The sequence below is a fragment of the Protopterus annectens genome, chromosome 12.part0 (genome assembly GCF_019279795.1).
Source record: "Protopterus annectens isolate FY-2018-M chromosome 12.part0, PAN1.0, whole genome shotgun sequence".
Taxonomy (NCBI): Eukaryota; Metazoa; Chordata; order Ceratodontiformes; family Protopteridae; genus Protopterus; species Protopterus annectens.
The window spans coordinates 745243805-745264362 of NC_056746.1; positions in this window are offsets into that span (position 1 = coordinate 745243805).

Below are 20558 nucleotides of genomic sequence, written 5' to 3' on the forward strand. Positions count from 1 at the left end.
TGCTTGGTAAAGGTATGCGCAGAAGTCCAGGTAGGCTGCTTCAAGAACAGAATTAGTATCTAAGCCTTTGAAAAAAGCACCAGAAGAAGCCACAGATCTAGTAGAATGAGCCTTAATTGGAAAAGGAAGGCTCTTGCCATGAAAATGTAACAAAAGGAAATAGCCTTAGAAATCCAAGAAGAAATAGCCTGCTTGGATACAGCAAGCCCCAAAGATCCAAGATGAAAAGAAACCAATAACTTATCAGATTTTCTGATAGCCTTAGTCATATCCAAATAAACTCTAAGTTGCCTATGCATGTCCAAGGTATGCAGCATGCTCTCACTGTCAGTTTGTGGACAGGGGAAAAAGCAGGCTGTTTAATAGAATGATTTAAGAGATAACTAATTAACCACCTTTGGCATAAAAGAAGAGTTAATGTAGAAGGACACTCTGCCCTCATGAAAAATCAAAAAAGGAGGACAAGTCATAAGGGCCTGCAACTCAGACACCCATCTGGCAGAGGTAAGTGCTAACAAAAGAACAGTCTTCCAGGAACAATGATGCAAAGAAGCTGAAGCAGCAGGCTTAAAGGGAGCCTGAGTCAACTTCTCCAAAAGAAAATTAAGATCCCAGGGAGGAGGAACAGGCTTCCTGGGAGATCTAATATTAAGGACACCTTTAAGAAATTGTTTCACCTCAAATGCAGCTAAAGGAGGAGAAAAAGGCAGACAAACAGAGATAGCCGATAGGTGGGCCTTAACAGAAGAATAGGCCAAACTAGCATTGAGCAATTTATACAAATAAGTGAAAGCCAAAGGAGCATCCACAGTAAGTGGGTCCAGGTTAAAAGAGAGACCCCAAAAAGAAAACCCCTTTCATTTGGATAAGTAGGATTTCCTAGTCGTAGGTTTCCTGGCCTCATGAAGGACTTGCAGCACAAAATAGGTGTCTATGAGGAATTAAAATCCTGTCACCCACTGTGTCAGTTGAAGAGTGGATAGGTGGGTTTGGATAAGAGATCCCTTGTCTTGTGTGATTAAATCCACCCTGTGAGGTAATTTGTGGTGATTTCCCCTAGCTAGTTGCAGAAGAGGGAACCAGTGCTGTCATGGCTAAGAGGGAGTCACCAAGAAGATTTTGGAAGCATCCTGTTGAATTTTGAACAGGACTTTCAGAATGAAAGGAAGGGCAGGGAATGCATAAAAAAGCATCCCCTTCCAAGAGAATGAGAGGGCATCCACCTTCCATACCAGAGGACCTAGGACTGGCACAAAACAGAGGAAGTTGTCTGTTCAGAGGGGAGGCAAAAAGACCCACTTGAGGAGTGCCCCACTGGTGGATAATGTCCAGAAACACATCCCTGTGAAGCATCCATTCATGGGACTGAGTTAAGGACCTACTCAGAGAGTCTGCCACAGTGTTCTGACCCAAAGGGATATAAACTGCCTGAAGAGTCACTTGACACTTGCCAGCAAGATCCCATACCAGAAGTGCCAACCGACAAAATATAAGATCTCATTCCTCCCTGTTCGTTGCCATACCACATCACTGTAGTATTGTCTGTGAATACCTTGATAGGCCCTGGAGAAAAGAGACTGAAATGCCTGAAGAGCCAGCAGAAGCGAGCTCATCTCTTTGACATTGATGTGCTCCTTCTGCTGACAAGGTGACCACACCTCCTCTACCTTTAGAGAGCCAAAATGTGCCCCCCATCCCATGTCTGAGGTGTGTGTGAACAATTCCTGAGCGGGAAGAGGAGAATGAAAAGGGATCCCTGGATTCAGAGACAACTGCTGAATCCACCAGAGAAGTTCCAATCTGAGGAAAGGAAGAAAGTGAACTACATATTCTTGAGGATGAGCATTTTGAAGCCACACTGACTTCAGAAACCACTGAAACTTTCTCATATGAAGTTTGGCCAGAGGGAGCATCAGAATGGTGGATGCCATGAAACCCAGAACTGTTAAACTCCCTGACAGTAATGGAAGTCAGATGAAGAAGACTGTGAAAGAAAGAAATGAGAGTTAAGGCCTTTGGAGGGGGCAGTGATGCAAGCATTGCCACCATCTGAATCCTGCAACCCAGAAAAACATGATCCTGTGAAGGAGTCAGAGATGACATTTTGAAGTTTATAGTGAACCCCATGCTCTGAAGAAGAGATGCAGCTAAATGGAGAAGACACCTGAATCAACAGGTCCTCTAAGTATGGAAAGATTTGGATTCCTTGAAATCTGCAAAAGGCAATCACAGGAGCAAGGCATTTAGTGAACACCCTTGAGGCAGTATAAAGACCAAAGGGCAAAGCAGAGAACTGAATACCAGGAAGCAACAGAAAAATGCAAAAACGTTCTGAAAAGAGGACAGATTGGAATTTGGAGATAAGCATCTTTGAGATCCAGAGACACCAAACAGGCCTGAGTACGAGAGGAAACAGAATCTGAAGGGACAACATCCAAAAGGAAGGTACCTTTAGAAAAGTGTTTAGATGAGAAAGATGAGAGAGGTCTAGAATAGGTCTCCAAGTGCCCTCTTTTCTGGGCACTAGAAACAGTCAGGAGTAGAACCCTTTCCCCCTTTGGGACACAGGCACCTCTTGAATAGTACCCTGAGAAAAAAAATCTTGAAGAACCTCTCGTAAAAAGGGAAGATGTTCTTGAGGAGGCTAAGGAATGCCCATAAATGGAGAATGATTTCCATACACTGAAGTATTTATTTTACTTTTGTTGACCGGGCTAGTCTAACTGGATATATGTCCATTTTCAGTAGAGGCTCTGGGAGATAAGCTCCAAGACATACAGATAACATAAAGACTGCAAACAAATATAAAAGAAAAAAACAAAGAAATTACAGTAATATATACACTGACAAATCAGGTTAATATGAAATAATTTGAGGAGGACAGATATCAATACAATGTAAACTGCAGGTTCAAAATAACATGTAACATTCCTTAATGCAAAAAGGAGGCATACCGGCTAATTCAGTGTGCAAGTGCAATACACAACTTAATGGCAAAGAAAAAAGGAGGTGTACAGGCTGATGCCATATCCAGTACAGTACACAATGTAAGTGGCAGCTTAAAGATCAGTAGTAGTAATAATGAATTGATTTTGTTTTTGTATTACAAATAAGTGAGAGAGGGAAGGAAGTGATGAGATACAGAGTGTAGAAGTCATATATTGTAAAAAGGAAGACCGAAAATTAATAAAAAAAGGGAAGGCAGAGCATATTTGGGTAAAATAGATAGGCAGGTTTAGTACTGGGGCATGACCAGTGTGTTTTGAGGAAAAGCTTCAGTCTCTTTTTGAAGAGTGATAAAATGGAAAGTGAGGAAAGGTCACAGAGTAGGAGATTCCAGAATTTTCCCACAGTATTGGAGAAGAGAGAATCCCCAGGCCTGTTAGATGTAGATGTTTTAATTGGAGGTTTCTGAGGTGAATGTAAGAACTTCAGATTATTATAGGGTGTGATGATGGTGAAAAGAGTAGGAGTATTGGAAGGTTGGTAAAGAGTCTTGTGGGCAATGATTAGTTGGTGGTACTTGATCACATTCTGTAGTTCCAACCATTGAAGCTGCTTTAAATTAAAGCAATATTGAGTTCTAAATGGGTTACTAGTAGCAAATTTGGTTGTTATTGTCGGAGACTTCCAATTTATTGAGGTTGTTCTTAGATTAGTGAAAATGGTTGAGGCATAGAGGAGTGTAGAGATTAGATGAGTATGTGCAATAGTAGTTCTAGCTGTAGGTGATATGAAGGGTTTTATTCTGAACAGAGAGCCAAGTTTTTTGTTGACAGATCTAATAGTGTTGTTGATGTGTATGTCAAAGAAAGATTGTTGTCAATGGTGACACCAAGTAGCTTGGTAGCTAGGTCGGGTGATATAATGGTACCATTAGTGGAATAAACAGAAAAATCTATGGGGGAGGACTTAAGATTAGGATTGAAAAGGAGGAGTTTAGTTTTTTGGGGGTTTAAGAAAAGGCAACGATGAGTGAACCACTGTTCAACAGTGTTAAATACTTTTTGGGTAAGGGAGTGAAGGTCAGAGGTGGTTTTAGCGGACCATACAAGTGTGCAGTCATCAGCATATTGTATGCAAGTACCTTGGGGAATTGCTTGATGAAGGTCATTGAATATGGAGAAAAGGAGAGGCCCTAATATGGACCCCTGAGGTTAACTGGTAGGTGGGTAGATAGTGTTGTGCCAAAGCACAGCCTGTTGTCGTTTATCTAAGTAGGATTGGAACCATTTGATAGAGAGTGCATCTAAGGACAGGGATTTGAGGATATCTATCTGAATATGATTTATGATATCGAATGTTTTGGACAGATCGATAAATAGTGCTGCAGAGCAAATTGCAGTTGCGGTTTTTGTTAATACGATCTGTAAAGGAAAGGAGGGCAGTGGTAGTGCTATGGGAAGGTCTGAAACCATACAAACTAAACAAAATGAATCAATACATATATTATTAAGTAAATTAAGACCACTAAGGTAAAGGGCCATTATCTAAACAATCAATGGAGATAGTGTCATTTAATCGGAACACTGGGAATTTAATTTTAATTGCCAGACCAACTCCCTTTCTTCTAATCTCAAGGGTGAAGGTCTTTACATGCCGAATTATAATTGAATTTATTATTAATATAAAATTTATTTCCAAGAACATCAAAGGATTTAGTAACAAAAATGTGTTTACACATGCTACATGATCCACATTTGGTCATACGAAAATGTGGTTTATATTTCACATTTTGTTTTATTTCTAGAACATTTTAATACAAGTATATTACCCAGACATTAAGTGACCATAATGAAAGTAGTATTGACCTTGGAAATGGTGATAATATTCAAAATGCATTGGTCTCTATGACAGCATCGAATAACAACAGTAATGAGAGAGACTATATAGGAATGAATTGTATTACCAATTTCTCTAATGATGCATTTTGTATTAGGACCATTATTTTAAAGAATTGGTCCTTTATTTCTGAGGATGTGCATTTAAGGGAATGCCTAGGTGTTAATCCCACAATAACCTTCAGAAGAGGTAGGAATATAAAAAATGTTCTAGAAATAAAACAAAATGTGAAATATAAGCCACATTTTGGTATGACCAAATGTGGATCATGTAGCATGTGTAAACACATTTTGTTACTAAATCCTTTGATGTTCTTGGAAATAAATTTGATAATGGTAGAGGTGGACCTTCACCCTGATAGAAAGAAGGGAGTTGGTCTGGCAATAAAAAAAATTCAGTGTCTCAGTGTCTAAAATGACACTACCTCCATCTCCATTGCTAGTCTATTAAAAGCATTTATTTAGATAATGGCCCCTTTTTTTTTAGGTTGTTTAATTTACTTAATATTATTTTATTATATTGTATTTTTATACATATAAATATTATTTTATATGATATGTAATGAATTAACAGGATGTGATGTCATTCTGCATTTCCCTTGTAATTTTGTCTGATGAAGTTTATCTATTTTGTATAAATGAAAGCACTCATTTTATTTAACATTGTGTCCAGCGTGGTATTTTTGTTTTCAAGGTCTGAAACCATGTTGACAGCTAGAGAGCAAGTTATTATGGATTAGGTGGTCTAGCAATTGCCTATGGATGCATTTCTCCATGATCTTTGCCAAAGGAGAAAGAAGAGCTATGGGACGATAGTTGAGAGAATTCAGTGGAGTTGCCACCTTTGTGAAGGGGGATAATATGGGAGATGTTCCAGGTACTAGGGATGTGGCCTTCACTAATAGTTCTATTGATAAGAATGGAGATGGGGAAAGCAATCGATTTGGCAGATTTCTGTAGGTATTCAGCAGGTGGTTGGTCTGCTGAAGGAGAGCATGGTTTCACTATTTGGATTAGGGCAAGAATACGGGTTGTTGGGACTGGTTGGAGAAGAAATGGTGGGGGTGAAGTTTTGTAGGTATCTAAAGTAAAATTAGTAGATGATAACTGACTGGCTAGTGTTTGGATAGCGTCAGTAAAAAAGGAATTTAAGGCATTGGCAGTATATATGGGATTTTCATTTACCCCTGACAAATGATCGACTGAACCCAAGAATCCTGACTGACTTGAAGACAAACTGGCAGAGAAAGAGAAAGGTGAATAGAAAGAGGAACATGACTCTGAAGGGATGGATAGTCACCCAGTGCCTGGTTTGTCCAGAAAGGAAGGCTTTAGAGACCCAAAAATTGAGTAGCCTTAGCAGGAGGAGTCTGTTTTCCACTCTTCTTACCTTTAGTTGAAAGACGTGATTGTCTACAAAGGCAGGCTTAGCAGAGTAGTTTCTCTGAAAGTTAGGCACAGGAGAAACAAATGTGTAAGTTCCTATAAGGCCTTACCTTTATCCTGAAGGGACTTAAACAAACCAGCAGTACTTTGAAAACAAAAGTTTAGAATCCAGAGAAGCATCCATCAACTTATCTTTAATATCATTAGGTAGTGGTTGAAGCCTAAGCCAAGAATATCTCCTCATAACTAAACCAAAAACAGCAGTCCTAGAAGAGGCATCTGCCGCATTATAACTATATTTAACAGAATGATGAAAAACTTGAGAGGAAGTCCCTTGCAAGGAAATAACAGAAGTTTTACCCTCAGTCTGGAAAATCAGAATTAAGTTGACAGGCCTGAGAAAGAAGAGCCAACACATACCTAGACATATGGGTCTGATAATTAATAGCCCTAAAACCTAGGGTAGCAGAAGTGTAGACCTTTTTGCTCAGCCTATAAATAGTTCTGCTGTCCATGTCAGAAAGCAATAACTTGGCCGAAGGGAACAATTGAAACCGCTTAGAGACTACAGACACTACTGATGGGTCAGCAGCTGGACATTTATATAGCAAAGAACAATCCTCAGGAACCCTATAAAACATATCAGGCTTCTTGGGAGCAGGAGGGAGAGAATCAGGCATCTGAGAGGCATTGGAGAAGACATCCAGTAAAGCAGCCAAGACAGGAGGAATAGCCACAGGTTTTATAGTACCTTTTATGAATATCCGACACCTGAGTACAATCCCACTTTAAAAAAAAAAAAAAAAATCAATCATCCTAGAGAGTGTATCCTAAAAGGAAATTTCCTCCAATGGAACATCAGGACTAATAGATTCCTCCTCCTCTGACCCATAGTCCAAAGGAGAAGGAGAAGGAATTTGAGTAGAATAAGTTAGGGGTTTGTCAGCAGAATCCAACTCATCTTCAGAAGAATCCTGGACTCTTGGCCTTTTAAGAGGAGCAAAGGACCATGGAGGTGCAGGAACTGAAACCCCATGAAGAGGCTTTAAGGACATAAAGGCAGAAAATAACCCCTGAGTAAAAGTCTGCCACTCACGTTGTGGATCCCTAGAAGCAGAAGAAAACATGATTAATTTGTTTCTTTAAGGGAAGTCCTGAGAAGGCTCAGATCCAGGACGACAGTCAAGAACCATAGCAGGAAGTTCTTCCCAAACTAAAAACGGAGGAACTACCATAGGCCCCTCAGAAAAAATCAACTGTGGTTCCTTCTGAATGTTGAGATGGATGCCTGCAAAGCCTCTTCAGTCGCGTTGCCAGCCAGATCCTCACCATCCTCCAACACAGTAATGGCAGAGCAATATGATAACACAGCTGGGCAAGCCTTCAGGTTCATAACGACCTCAGGCGAAACACCCAGCAGAGGCTGTACACTGGAAGATTTTGGCTGTACATTTTTCACTTCTGTAATGGCTGACCCTCCAGATGGGAGATTCCTTCCATTATATCATTAGCGAGTATCCTAAGACACTTGTTCTCAAGGAAAGGGAAAAAAAGTCTACTGCAAAGGGTTTTCAGAACAAATGCCTAACAAATAGAACAAGACATATGGTCATGAGACGCACCTAAGCAAAAAAACACTTATCATGGTGGTCTCTATGGCGAATCTGTCTCCCACACTGGCATGTACCCTTCCTGGATGACATTAACCTCAAGGAACACAAAAAAATACATAAATCCCCAATGGGTCACTTATCTTGCAAAACCAACAAACAGGCGTAGGAAGTCCTTGGAGAATGAAAATGCGTTCAACTGGCAGAAAACAGACACAGGTAAACAGACTGAAAGATCTGTTCAGACTTGCAGCAAAGAAGTTCTGTTTTTGGTAAGCCTGAACATCATCTTTATGCCCTGCATTACACGGGGTGCATATAGTGATGTTTGGCATACCTTTTAAATTCAGAAGTCTTTAGAAGACTGGCCAGACATTCGGCTTCCATGGCAGGGAATCCCATATAGTTAAGAATACTGCTGTAGTGAATGTAAGGACATCACAATGATATTCTCAAGTAAAGTAATTAAGCTCCTGGTATCTTGGGGGTCTGAGTGGCACACCCACTTCTTACTGGTTGCAAGCAAATCTCATTTAACCATGTCTATGTCAATCTCAACCACAGTATTTTACTGTTAAGAGCCTCAGGATCTAATAATTTTATAATGTGCTTCGATTCAGCTACTTGTGCTGTGTCTGTTTTATTTACAATAAAAGGTCAGTTGTGAAATCTAAGACCTTAGGCATCAACTATGACTCCTACTCTGGCAAGTAAACCGTTCTCCATCCTAACTAATTACAATTCAAGAGTTGGATGTCCAGAAAGGCATGGAGGGGTCCCTCCAGTAAGTATCTGAGCCCATTTAGCCCAGTCCCATCCTTCCTGGTTCGCAATATGCTTAAAGGTATCCCAAGTAGCCTTCCAGGTCTTCCTCCTTGGCTAAAGGTTTGAGATGAGTCACCAGTTTATATCTGAGCCATCGACTTGGCTACTGCTACCATATCCTTGGTATCACCAGCTACAGTCTGCAATAACTGCTGTACTAAAATCGTTTCATAGACTGCTGGCTTCTCTCCTCATGAACTGTAGCAAGAACTTAACACACCTATTCAGACCTCAAGATGACCCAGTAATGTTTATTGCAGTACTAGAACACTAGGGAAACAGAAAAAAATCTTTTAACTAGCTACAGGAAATTTTTACAACAGTACTTTACAATGACAGGTGGAATTGGAACTTCAGGAAACTGCAGGTCTGAAGTCTCAATTGCTTGCCTCATCTTCTAGTGTAGAATTTAAACAGCAGACACCCACAGTTAATAATTTAAAACAAGAATTCTACTATCCAAAGCATAAAAGTACAAAGCTGATTTTGCCAAAAAAGAAAATTAAATAAAATAACGTATGCAGCAACAGTCAGTCACGCTTTCTAATGCAAGTGAACATTACACAGTTTTCATGTGCTGATAAACACGAACCATATCTTAGGTGCTAACAATCCCAAACATTCTCTTTCTGACAAATAAACAAAACAAAACACACAGCCTCACACAAGCAGTCTTTCCTCCAAATCTTTATGCATTTTTTTCCTTTTACCAGGATTTTCAAAGTTGTAGAGCAGTCTTTCTGTGCTGACCCATCTCAGAGCTGATGCTCTGGCCTTGGATTATCTCTCCTTCAGAGGAACAGTGCAGACTCATTTGGATATTCTCTACAAATATCTTTCTGATTTTTAGATTCAGCCTTCATCTTGAATTGGGGCAGATTCACACCTAGAGCCATTCTCATCTCCTTAAAAGGACCTTGATTTCCTACATTCTGTTGCACTGAAATACATTCACAGAATACAATCAGGTAATTTTACTAAGATTAACAAGTTATTTATTTTATTTTGTCTTTAGTTAAGAGTTTGACTGGGTTTAATCAAAAGTTCCTTTTCAGTGGAGGACCAGGGAGAAAAGCTGTAACACATTTCAAACATTTTTAAACAGACGTTCAGTTATATATATGAACAGACAACCTTGGCTATAGATTGTCACTGCTGACGTGAAATCTCAACCCCATGTGCAAAAATGGGAAAAGGGGTTATAGATGGATGAAGTAAATATATATTAACAGTTACACATGTATTTGCTGATTAGATTACATTCATATGAAATCAATAAAACTATTACAGTATAAAATATATTTATAGGCTATTGATCACTGAGCATTTGAAGAGATGCATTAGTGGGTTTGTCAGGTAAATTAAACAGAACTTATGATTATTGATTAGAAATTAAAAAAGAAAATGGAAGTGAGGGAAGGAACTTGATAAAGCAGAAAATAATAGTGTGATTAAGAGGTGGGTTAATAAGCAGGGTCGGAGAAATTATATACGGTCATCATAAGATGCGTATTAGAAGTATAGAAGTGGAGGTGGTGAACATTGTGGCAAAACTATGTGTATGACAGAGAGTCTAGTAAAAGTATTCAAGTTGTGGTGAAGACCTCACATAATGTATCAAATACATCTTGGTATATCAAATTATGCCCATCATATGTCAAATTTAGCATTACATAGGTGTATTACATACCACTTGTGTTACTACACAGACACACACACACACACACACACACACACACACAAACACATATATTTATAGAAACTTACAAATATTTACACAATATGTATATGCATCTACATTAACAGTGTAATATATTTAAAAATATATATTTATCATTTTAACTACACTGGACAACGTAAATACATTTATTTTAGGATTTAAAAGTAATACTAATTCAAATGAGCTCATAAGTCCTATACAACTTACACAGCAAAAAAAAAGTTTCAGTACAGGTGTGAGTGAGAGAGAGACTGAGGTAACAACAGTATTAAACGCACAGTCAAACAAATTCTGTGACATAACTCAATAACACATGTGCAGGACACTGAAAAATCATTAAAGTCAGTACAGAGCATATACTTTATATGTGGTATTAAGTATACAATTTGTGTTACCTTCAACACAACTGATTCTATGAATGTATGTGTGTCTGTGTATATTAATCTTTATTTAGAGAATGGGATTACTGTACATCAGTACCCTGACTGGAGAACAAGCGTTCTCCAGCAGGGTATTAATGTACAAGTAACGCCCGGTGAAAAATGAGTCTACCTTTTCATGGCAGCTTATCAAGCTACTGTGGAGCTTGGACTGAGAAAAATGGAATAGCCGCCATTATTTTATGCTCGCTAAGCAGCACTTTTGCTGTTTAGCGGGTGTAAAAAAAAGTGTGTTCATGTGCTTGTGTGTGAAAGCATATGCGTGTATGAGTGTGAGATATAGATCGGTTAAGCTGCTATTTTACACTGGCAAAGCAGCGCTTCTGCTGTCTAGCGAGTGTAAAATAAAAAGTGTGTGTGTGTCAGAGAGATTAAGAGTGAGAGTGATCTTGTGTGAGTGAATCTGTGTATGATAAGCTGTGTATGAGAGAGAGAGAGCGACAGAGAGAGAGAATGGGCTGTCTGTAAAATATTTGTGTTTTACTTACTTTTTTCTTTTAAGTACTATATTTTTTTTTACATATTTCTGATGTAAAATGCTTCCTCCAACACCATTAACATGTACTACAGAAAGTTTGAAACATTAGGCAGAGGAACTGTTTTACATCAAAAATATACAAAAAAAAATAATATAGTACTTAAAATAAGTAAAACAACAATTTAACAGAGAGCCCATACTCAAAGCACAATAATGCCCTCCAAGGTCTGTGGTAATGTGCAATTACTGCCCTACCAGGGGTGGAGATGCACTCCGCCTGTGGCATCAGGCCTCATAACACCCTGGGCAAGCATTAATTACACATTAACACACACTCTGTCAGATATTGCTGCTTATTTATTTTCATTTGTTTACTGAAATAGCATGTGGAGGCCCATGGACAATAGCTGTATATATCACGATGGAAAAGACAAAGTACACAAAATAGAAAAAAGTTGCAATAATGTTCATAGTAGAATAACATAATACAGAGTAAGCTTATAACAAAAGCAGGAGATACTCCTACATATTTACAATTATACATACAATGCAGATTCACATAATCAGTTTTTAAAGATCACATTCATATACAGTTGCATTGCAGTATTAAAGCACAATAAGAACAGTAGTTACAATGTAGTACAAGGCATACATAGGCGTAGTAGAGAACTTCTTAGGTCATATATTGTGTAGAGAATAGGCAATGAGAGAGTCTACATACAGAGCAGCTAAAGTAAGTGATTTGGGAAACTGGCAGGGGGGAAGTCGAGTGTGAAAGATTATGGAAGGAACAGACAGCAAGATAGCACTGAAGAAGAGGGAGATAAAGGAGTAAAATAAAATAAGCAGGAAGCATTCTGAGTGGGGAATGTTTGTAGGAACAAAAAGGGAAAAGACAAACTGAATGGAGAAAGGCCTGCCATAAGTTCAATTTCAGACTTGCATAAAATTAGACCTGTTAGTAACACCCTGCATTTAATTGCTGGAACCTGTGTTCTGAGAGACTGTCTTCCAATCTATCCGCAAATATACAGGGCTGAGTATATTTTTTGGTTTTAGAGTTTGTACTGTTTCTTAGATCACAGTTGAAACTGTTTTGTCCCACCCACCCTCACTATTTCTGGCTTCTAGTTTAAATTTGGTGGCTTTTGCAGTTGCCCGCCCCACTGTAGATTTGATCTGGGCCACTGCCCCCAATCCCATCTCTTTACCACATTCTACCTAATAAACTGTTTCTGCACGGACACATGGTGTCAAAGTCATGGTCTCAAGCTAAATGCCAAAAAATGCATAGTCATCAAGTTTGGGGAAAAACAGAACACCCATGAATTGCCACATAGGTGGCAGCCCCCTTAATACAGAAGAGGTAATAAGATATCTGGCGACCCAGGTAGATAGTAATCTCTCCTTTGACAATCATATTGCCAAAGTAGTTAGGAAATCCTTCTATGTAGCCCATCTAATTACTAAAGGGTTCACATCTAGAAACAAAGAGGTTATAGTGCCCATCTACTCGTCACTCATCAGACCCATCATAGAGTACAATGCCCCATTTGGGATGTACCTCACAAGACACTTCCAACAGCTGGAAAGACCACAAAAGTACCTCACCAAGAGGATTACAGGTCTCAAACATATGTCCTATGCAGCCCAACTGGAAAAACTCCAGCTGTACTCAGTGACATATCGCTTACTCAGAGGTGATCTCTGCCTGGCTTACAAAGCCATGTCCAACTCAGAATTGATGGACATGCTCCACCTAAAGAAATCCAAGTCACTGCGAGCCACTTGCTCTAGTGAGCTAAACCTCGCCACAACAATAAATGGAACATGCTGAAGGGATAGATTCCTGTCACAGAGACTCCCCATGCTTTGGAACAAAATTCCTAACTACATTAGGCAGAGCCCCTCACTAGCACTTTTCAAGAGAAACCTTGACGAGTGGATGGGTAACAGAAAATACACCCCTGGGATCACTTCATTGGCTCTTCTTGACAGAGGCTCAGTTAATTAATGGGGTGGCGAAAGCTGACACACTCTGGCTAGGCTTATAAATGCCCTCGGGCAGATAGCCTAGTACCTACCTATGAACTTGCTTTTAGTCCTTTTTAATTTAATTGCATTTTTTAAACTGTTTGGTCTAATATTGCTACATACTCAAGTGTGCTAGCTTGCACTGCATGTGAAATGTTTTTAATACTGTTTTAGCTACTTTTCTGTAAAAAAAAAAAAAAAAAAAAAAAAAACAAGCCTGTTTCCTACCTTTCCTGTAACTAGTCTTCCAGATTTGCTGTATCCAGGACTGTATGTAAGCTCCTGAGCCCCCCAAGCCTTTCTGTGTTGGAGGGAAGCCTACTAGCTTATCAGTGGGAGTGTTGAGCACTAGATAACTTGTCTACCACATAAGGAGTGGTTCTGGCCCAGAAATTGTAGTTATTGGCCGTTTGGGCAATCTCTTCCATCTCTCTCAACTTTCTGATTTGAAAGCCTGCATTTGCACTTGTTTCTGTCCTGTAACTCGTCTAGTACAGATACAGATTCTTAGTTTTAGCACTTAAATTTGCTTATTCATGCTCAGCACTTGTTCAGAACTTGTAAGCACTAAATAAGCAACTAATTACTATAACACTCAACCTTCCTCATTACCTAGAGGAAAACAGTTTTTGTACTTACTTTACTCACTTGCTTAGAGAAAAACAGCTCTTGTGCTCACTTTCCTCACTTATCTAGAGGAAAATAGTTTTTTCTTCAGGCATGTCCAAGGGTCAGCTCCCAGTGTTCTCTCCTGCCTATCTGATGAATATGGGCATCTTGAGGCAATGTAGAAATTGCCTCGTACATAGACAACCCTCTCCTCCTACCACCCAACACTACAACCTGTGAGAGATGCACTTATCTAGCCAAACTGGAGGTAAAGCTCTCTCCAACCAAGACTGAACTTGACAGTCATGAGGAGAAGGTAAACATTTGCACCACACTCATCAGTCTCACTAAATCTACACCACCAAAATCTACACATAGCAACACAAAAACATTCACGGAGGCTCTCAATAATAATCTAAGCAACAGAGACCTCCAAAGCAGAAACACAAGCAACCTCCATACCCCAACACAACCCAAATGACACATAGCCCACAGACTATGTGCCACTCAACCACAGCCAATAAGGCAAAACAATGTACCCAACACACTAGTCATAGGTGACGCTATAGTCAGACACACTGATGTCCCACTCACCAGGCTAAACAAGGAGAAGGTTACTATCGGCTGCCTGTCTGGTGCCAGGATCCGCCACATAACCCATGCACAAGTACAAATATGACTCTGTGATTGTCCATGTTGGTGTGAATGACCTGAGATGTACCTCCCTGGACTACATGAAAAGAGACATGGAAGAGCTCTCTGATCTTGTAGCCCAGGCAGGTATGACCCTAGCCCTGAGTAGCATTCTGCCATCACCCAGAATACCGCAGTACAAGGACAAAATGACTGACTTCAACAACTGGCTAAGCTTCTGGTGTCATTCTAAGGGGATCCAGTATCTGTCTGCTTGGGATGACATGGTCGACAGACCACAATGATTTGCCACAGATGGCCTGCACCTGTCGCCCCTGGGATTCTGGATACTGGGTAAGGCTCTTGCTGCCCCTATAGTGCCTTTTTTAGGCAAGGTTCAAATAACAAATTCACCACTGTAACAGGAACAGGCAAGCAAAAACTTAGGGTAATGCTACTCAATGCTAGAAGTCTAAATCTCTAAATGCACTCACTCGAGGCACTCCATAAAATGGAAAACATTGATACCTGTGCAGTGACTGAGACCTGGTTCAAGGTTCCAGGGAGCACCCCTGCACTACCGGGCTATAACTCATACCACACTTTTCGGCCATGTAACCTGGACCGAAACACCAAATGCGGAGGTCTGTCCATATTCATTAAGGATATCAACACCTCCAGGCTAGTTGCTCAGCATAATGCATCTAAGGTTATCCAAGTGCAACTAAATCTGGGCAAAACTGCAATTCAAATTGTAGCTTGCTACAGATCCCCCACCTTGCCCAGGATTCCCACTCCTATTTTCTTGATGTACTGGAAAATATTAGGGTTCAACCAAACACCCTAATAATGGGTGACTTCAACTACCCCATCATTAACTGGGAAAACTACTCATGTACCAACTCCATAGCACAATGCTTTCTGGAATTCATAAACTTCAATGCCCTGGATCAACTTACCCACACCCCCACCAGGAGCAACAATATCCTAGGCCTAGTCATTATCAGCATGAGTGACCGGTGTTCCACACCTGAAGTCAACTCTTCGTTGGTCCGATCCGACCATAAGCTAAGCATCCTTGATATCCACATCCTGCCCCCACCACCCATTATGGAAACCACATTAAAAAATTTCACTAAAGCCAACTTCATGCTTCTTAAGACAGAAGTGGTGAAACTTCATGACACCCATGCAGATGGACAATACAGTTACAGTTGCTGAATCCTACACAAATGCACTTTCTAAGCAGTTACACGAGTGCATGGATCATGCTATCCCAAACAGAACCAAGACGTTATCCACCAAAAAAAAGGAAGCCAATCTGGTGGTCCCCTGCCATAACAAATTGTACAACAGAAGGAAGAAACTGTTGCAAAAGAGAGTAAAATCCCATGAGTGGAGGAGCACCCTGGTCAGCCTCAGTAAGAAGCTGAGATCCCTTATAAGATCCTCCAAAGCTAGCTATGAAAACAAAATGTCCACTAATTCTTAGGACAACCACAAAGCATTCTATAGCTATGTCAAGAATCTTGATGGCAGCACCCAGATCTGCTCTGAGGTACAGCACAACGGCACGAAAATTACAGAACCAACTGATATTGCCAACATCCTGGCAGATGGGTTCAGTGCTAACTTTACCCCCACCCCCACCCCCTAATGGGCCCATATCCATACAAGAAGAATGCAGAGTCCCTGTAATCACAACTACACAGGTAAAAGCTGCACTCTCTAGCCAAAAACACAGCATCCATGGGACCAGACAACATCCCAGGCTGCGTTTTACATGAACTTCAGAACGAACTGGCTCTCCACTTAAGCACCATGTTCAATAATAGCCTCGCATCAGGCTTTGTGCCCACTGAAAGGTACACAGCAACAGTTATCCCACTACACAGAGGGGGAGCCACCACTGATCCCAGGAACTATTAACCTATTAGCCTGACGAGCCTGGTCTGCAAGGCCATGGAACATATCATCATGGAACTCATAAACAAAGACATTGGTAACCTCCAAACTCTGGATCCCACCCAGTTCGGGTTTGTGAAAGGCAGTTTATGCCTCCTGAACCTGATTGATTTCTTTGAGGCAGTCACCAAAGCCGTAGATGAGGGTAAGGTGGTTCACACAGCCTATCTTGACCTCACCAAGGCTTTCAACACTATCCCCCATTCTGGAATTATAGCTAAACTCACTAAACTAGGTATAAATCCCTATGTCACAAGATGGGTTGCCAACTGGCTCACTGACAGAACCCACACTGTAAAAGTTGCAGACTCCAAATCTGACCTCAAAGCAGTGACAAGTAGAGTACCACAGGGTTCCGTCCTGGGACCTTTCCTGTTTGGTATCTACTTCTCTGAAGTACAGACTAACACAGAAGGCCTCTGGCTAATGAAGTTCGCAGATGACTGCAAACTAGGAGCCATAGTCAAGTCCCCAAATGATGTGGACATCCTACAGAAGGGCCTCTCTGAGACAGATGCCTGGTGTCAGAGTCATGGCCTCAAGCTCAATGCCAAAAAGTGGTGTCATCCCCTTTGGTAAAAATTCTGTACCCATGAACTACCACATAGGCAGCAATCTACTTAATACTGAATGTGTGATAAGAGACCTTGGGACCCAGGTGGATAGTAGTCTCTCCTTTGATAGGACTTCCTGACTACTGTGGCGATGTGACTATGTGGCACACCTCATCATAAAAGGGTTCTCATCCAAGAAAAAAGAGGTAATTGTTCCCCTCTACTCGACACTCATTAGACCCATTATAGAGTATAACGCCCCTTTTGGAATGTACCTCACAAGACATCTACAGCAGCTGGAAAGGCCATAGTAGTACCTCACAAAGAGGAATACTAGCCTCAAACTAATGCCCTACACTAACCGCCTCAAAAAACTCTAGCTTTACTCCGTAGTATATTGCCTACTCCAAAGTGATCTCTGCCTAACATAGAAAGCTATGTCAAACCCAGAGCTGTTGGACATGCTACATGCTATATTTAAAATATGGTTTGAGCATCCACATCCCTCCGTGCCGCTCCTGCAGTTGGGCTGCTTTACTCACCTCCCATCTACCGCCTCTGGTGCTCCCTCTCTGCCTTAATGCACAAGGACTACCTCCCTGCCTCATCCAGAAGACACCCTTGATTTATCTGCTACCTATGCATCACTGAAATGCCGTAATAAAGGGCATCTGCACTCTAAAGAAGTGTGTATGTAGCCTTGTAAAATCTACTTGTATCCTACAAATAGTACTAGTAGTTAGTCTGACTTCCCATGTGTGCATTAGCAGCCTACCGCAACTCACTGAACACTCTCCCCCCTCTAGTTTTACAATACCTTATTAATATATGGGTACTACTCTATCCTTCAATCTGCCATCTCTTTCTTGCCACTAGGTGGCAGCACAGACCATGGCAGACTGACCGCACAGTATTATTCTCTCAAACTTTCTACCCAACTATATTAGTTATTTCCACAGATTCTCCCCATCTGTTCTATATTAACTCCCTCTACCCTCCTGGACTGGCCAACCCAAATATAAATATTGCCTGCACTACATAGCTCCAACTCAACCCTAATTTTAAGTGTCTGAGCTGCAGCTACAGAGTTTTTCACAGTCCTCACTTCTTCTGGGCTCTACCCCGCTCCGTTCGACCTGCGGGCTCACTCTGCTCCCCTACCCTGCCCCCAATTTCCACCCACCCCCAGTGCATCTACACTTATACTATCCCCTGCTCACCTGACCAATCTCCCCCCCAATCAGCATCCTCCTATAATTACACCCAACCACACCCAGGCTAAACTCCCTACCCAATCTTGAACCTACTATCCAACCCCCACCACAACTAACCTATTTACCTAAATCACATTATTGCTAAACACAATACCCCAAACAAATCATACAGGGAATACTACCAGTACTACTACTAACTCTCACTACTCTTGCCTACACCACATCTACATACACTAACATACCATTAAACAATATCTTCCACATAACACATTTACACGCACACACCTACACAAAAATATATTGAAATCTGTTCCACACTATTTAATGATTGCTCATTATTTTATATATACAAACCACACACCACACTTCCTCTCAATAAACAGTAACTAGAGTACCTACAGACCTAGCATATGCCATAAAACTTGGTCTGTTCCTTAAACATCTACTAATCTCAGGAGACATACACCCCAACACAGGTCCAGACAACAAAATTCTCCCACACAAACAGAACTCAGACCTACTTATTATTAATCTAAACTCAAGAAGTATATCCAACAAACTACATGACCTACATGCATTTATAGCTCACTACTCCCCTGATATACTAACCATTACTGAAACCTGGCTAAAACCCACCACCCAAAATTAAGAAATACTCCCCCCAAGATATAACATCGTAAGACTAGACAGAGAGGCCAAAAAGGGAGGCGAAGTTGCAATTGTATTTAAAAACACACTTAACCTCCAGCCTCTGAGAACCCCAATGCCCAAATTTCTGAATACTAAAATATTAGGCTCCATTATATCCCTCAAAAACAAACAGAATCAACATCCTCTCCAGTTATATTCCTCCAGGAAATAATTCTCCCACAATAGAGGAAATTTTACAATGGGCTAGAACCAACCTTCCCCAAGAAACTATCCTGTTAGGCGACCTAAACCTAGACTGGCTAGCCTGCAACTCCAACAATTCCTCAAACCATATTAGCTTATTTGGATTCTCACAATGAATCGAAGAACCCACCAGGGTTGACAAAAAATCCAAAAAACATTCCATACTCTATTGGACTTTAGTTAATTTCCCCAAAGAAAACTATCATGTGGGCTGCCTATCTGATGAACTCAGTGACCACTATCCCACATTCCTTCTTTGTAAATGGGTAAACATACCCAAACCCATACTATATAAAGAAACTAGAGATGACTACAAGTTAAATCCACAAATTCTTAACAGCATGCTGCAACAATGCAACTGGTACCCACTACAAACTCTAGCATTAGACCAGGCAGTGGAGTTCTTCAATAGTACTTTTATGAATGTTCTAAATACAGTAGCTCCAATTAGGAAACTTAGAACGAAAGTTAATTATGCCCCTTGGCTAAATAAAACCACAAAAGCCTTACTAAAAGCTAGAGACAGGGTCTGGAATATCTGGAAAATGAATAACACTGTACAAGACAGACAAAAGTATCAACAACTCCGGAATCGGGCCAAAAAACAAACAAAAATGGATAAACAAAACTACTTCCTACATATCCAAAACAAACATCCCAAAAACCCTCAAAAGTTATGGCAAGCTATCAATTCCCTTCTGAAACCCAGAAAAACTACCACCCCAACTCCCAGCACCAATACTGACAATGACAGCATAGCTTCTCAATTTAACTATCACTTCACAGAATCTATTCGGTCATTATCCACCCAGCTATCTAACAATGACTCTACAATCACCCCCATTATAGATAACAATAATATACCTTCCTTTTCAATCTCACCTGTACCAACCTCCACAGTTAAAAAAATACTCTCAAAACAGAAACCTACCACTCTTGCAGCAGATGGTCTACCCACTCATTTCCTAAAATTAGCTGCAGAGTCCCTTAGCCTACCCTGTCTCCATTCTTATAAACCGCTCCATACGAGAAGCCTACATCCCCCAACTATGGAAAGTGTCATATATTATTCCCCTACACAAAGGCGGCAACTCCTATGAGCTATCAGACTACCACCCCATTGCTATCTTATCCCCCCTTTCCAAGCTCCTGGAGAAATGTATTCACTCCCAAATGATGGCACTTCTTAACCTCACATAATCTCCTCTCCTTCACACAGCATGGCTTCCGTCCAAACCATAGCACAACTGCTGCTCTTCTCTCCTTTACCAACCAGGTTAACCAACTTAGAAATGACAACAACTTCTTATCAGCCATATTCTTAGATCTCTCTAAGGCATTTGACATGGTCCCAC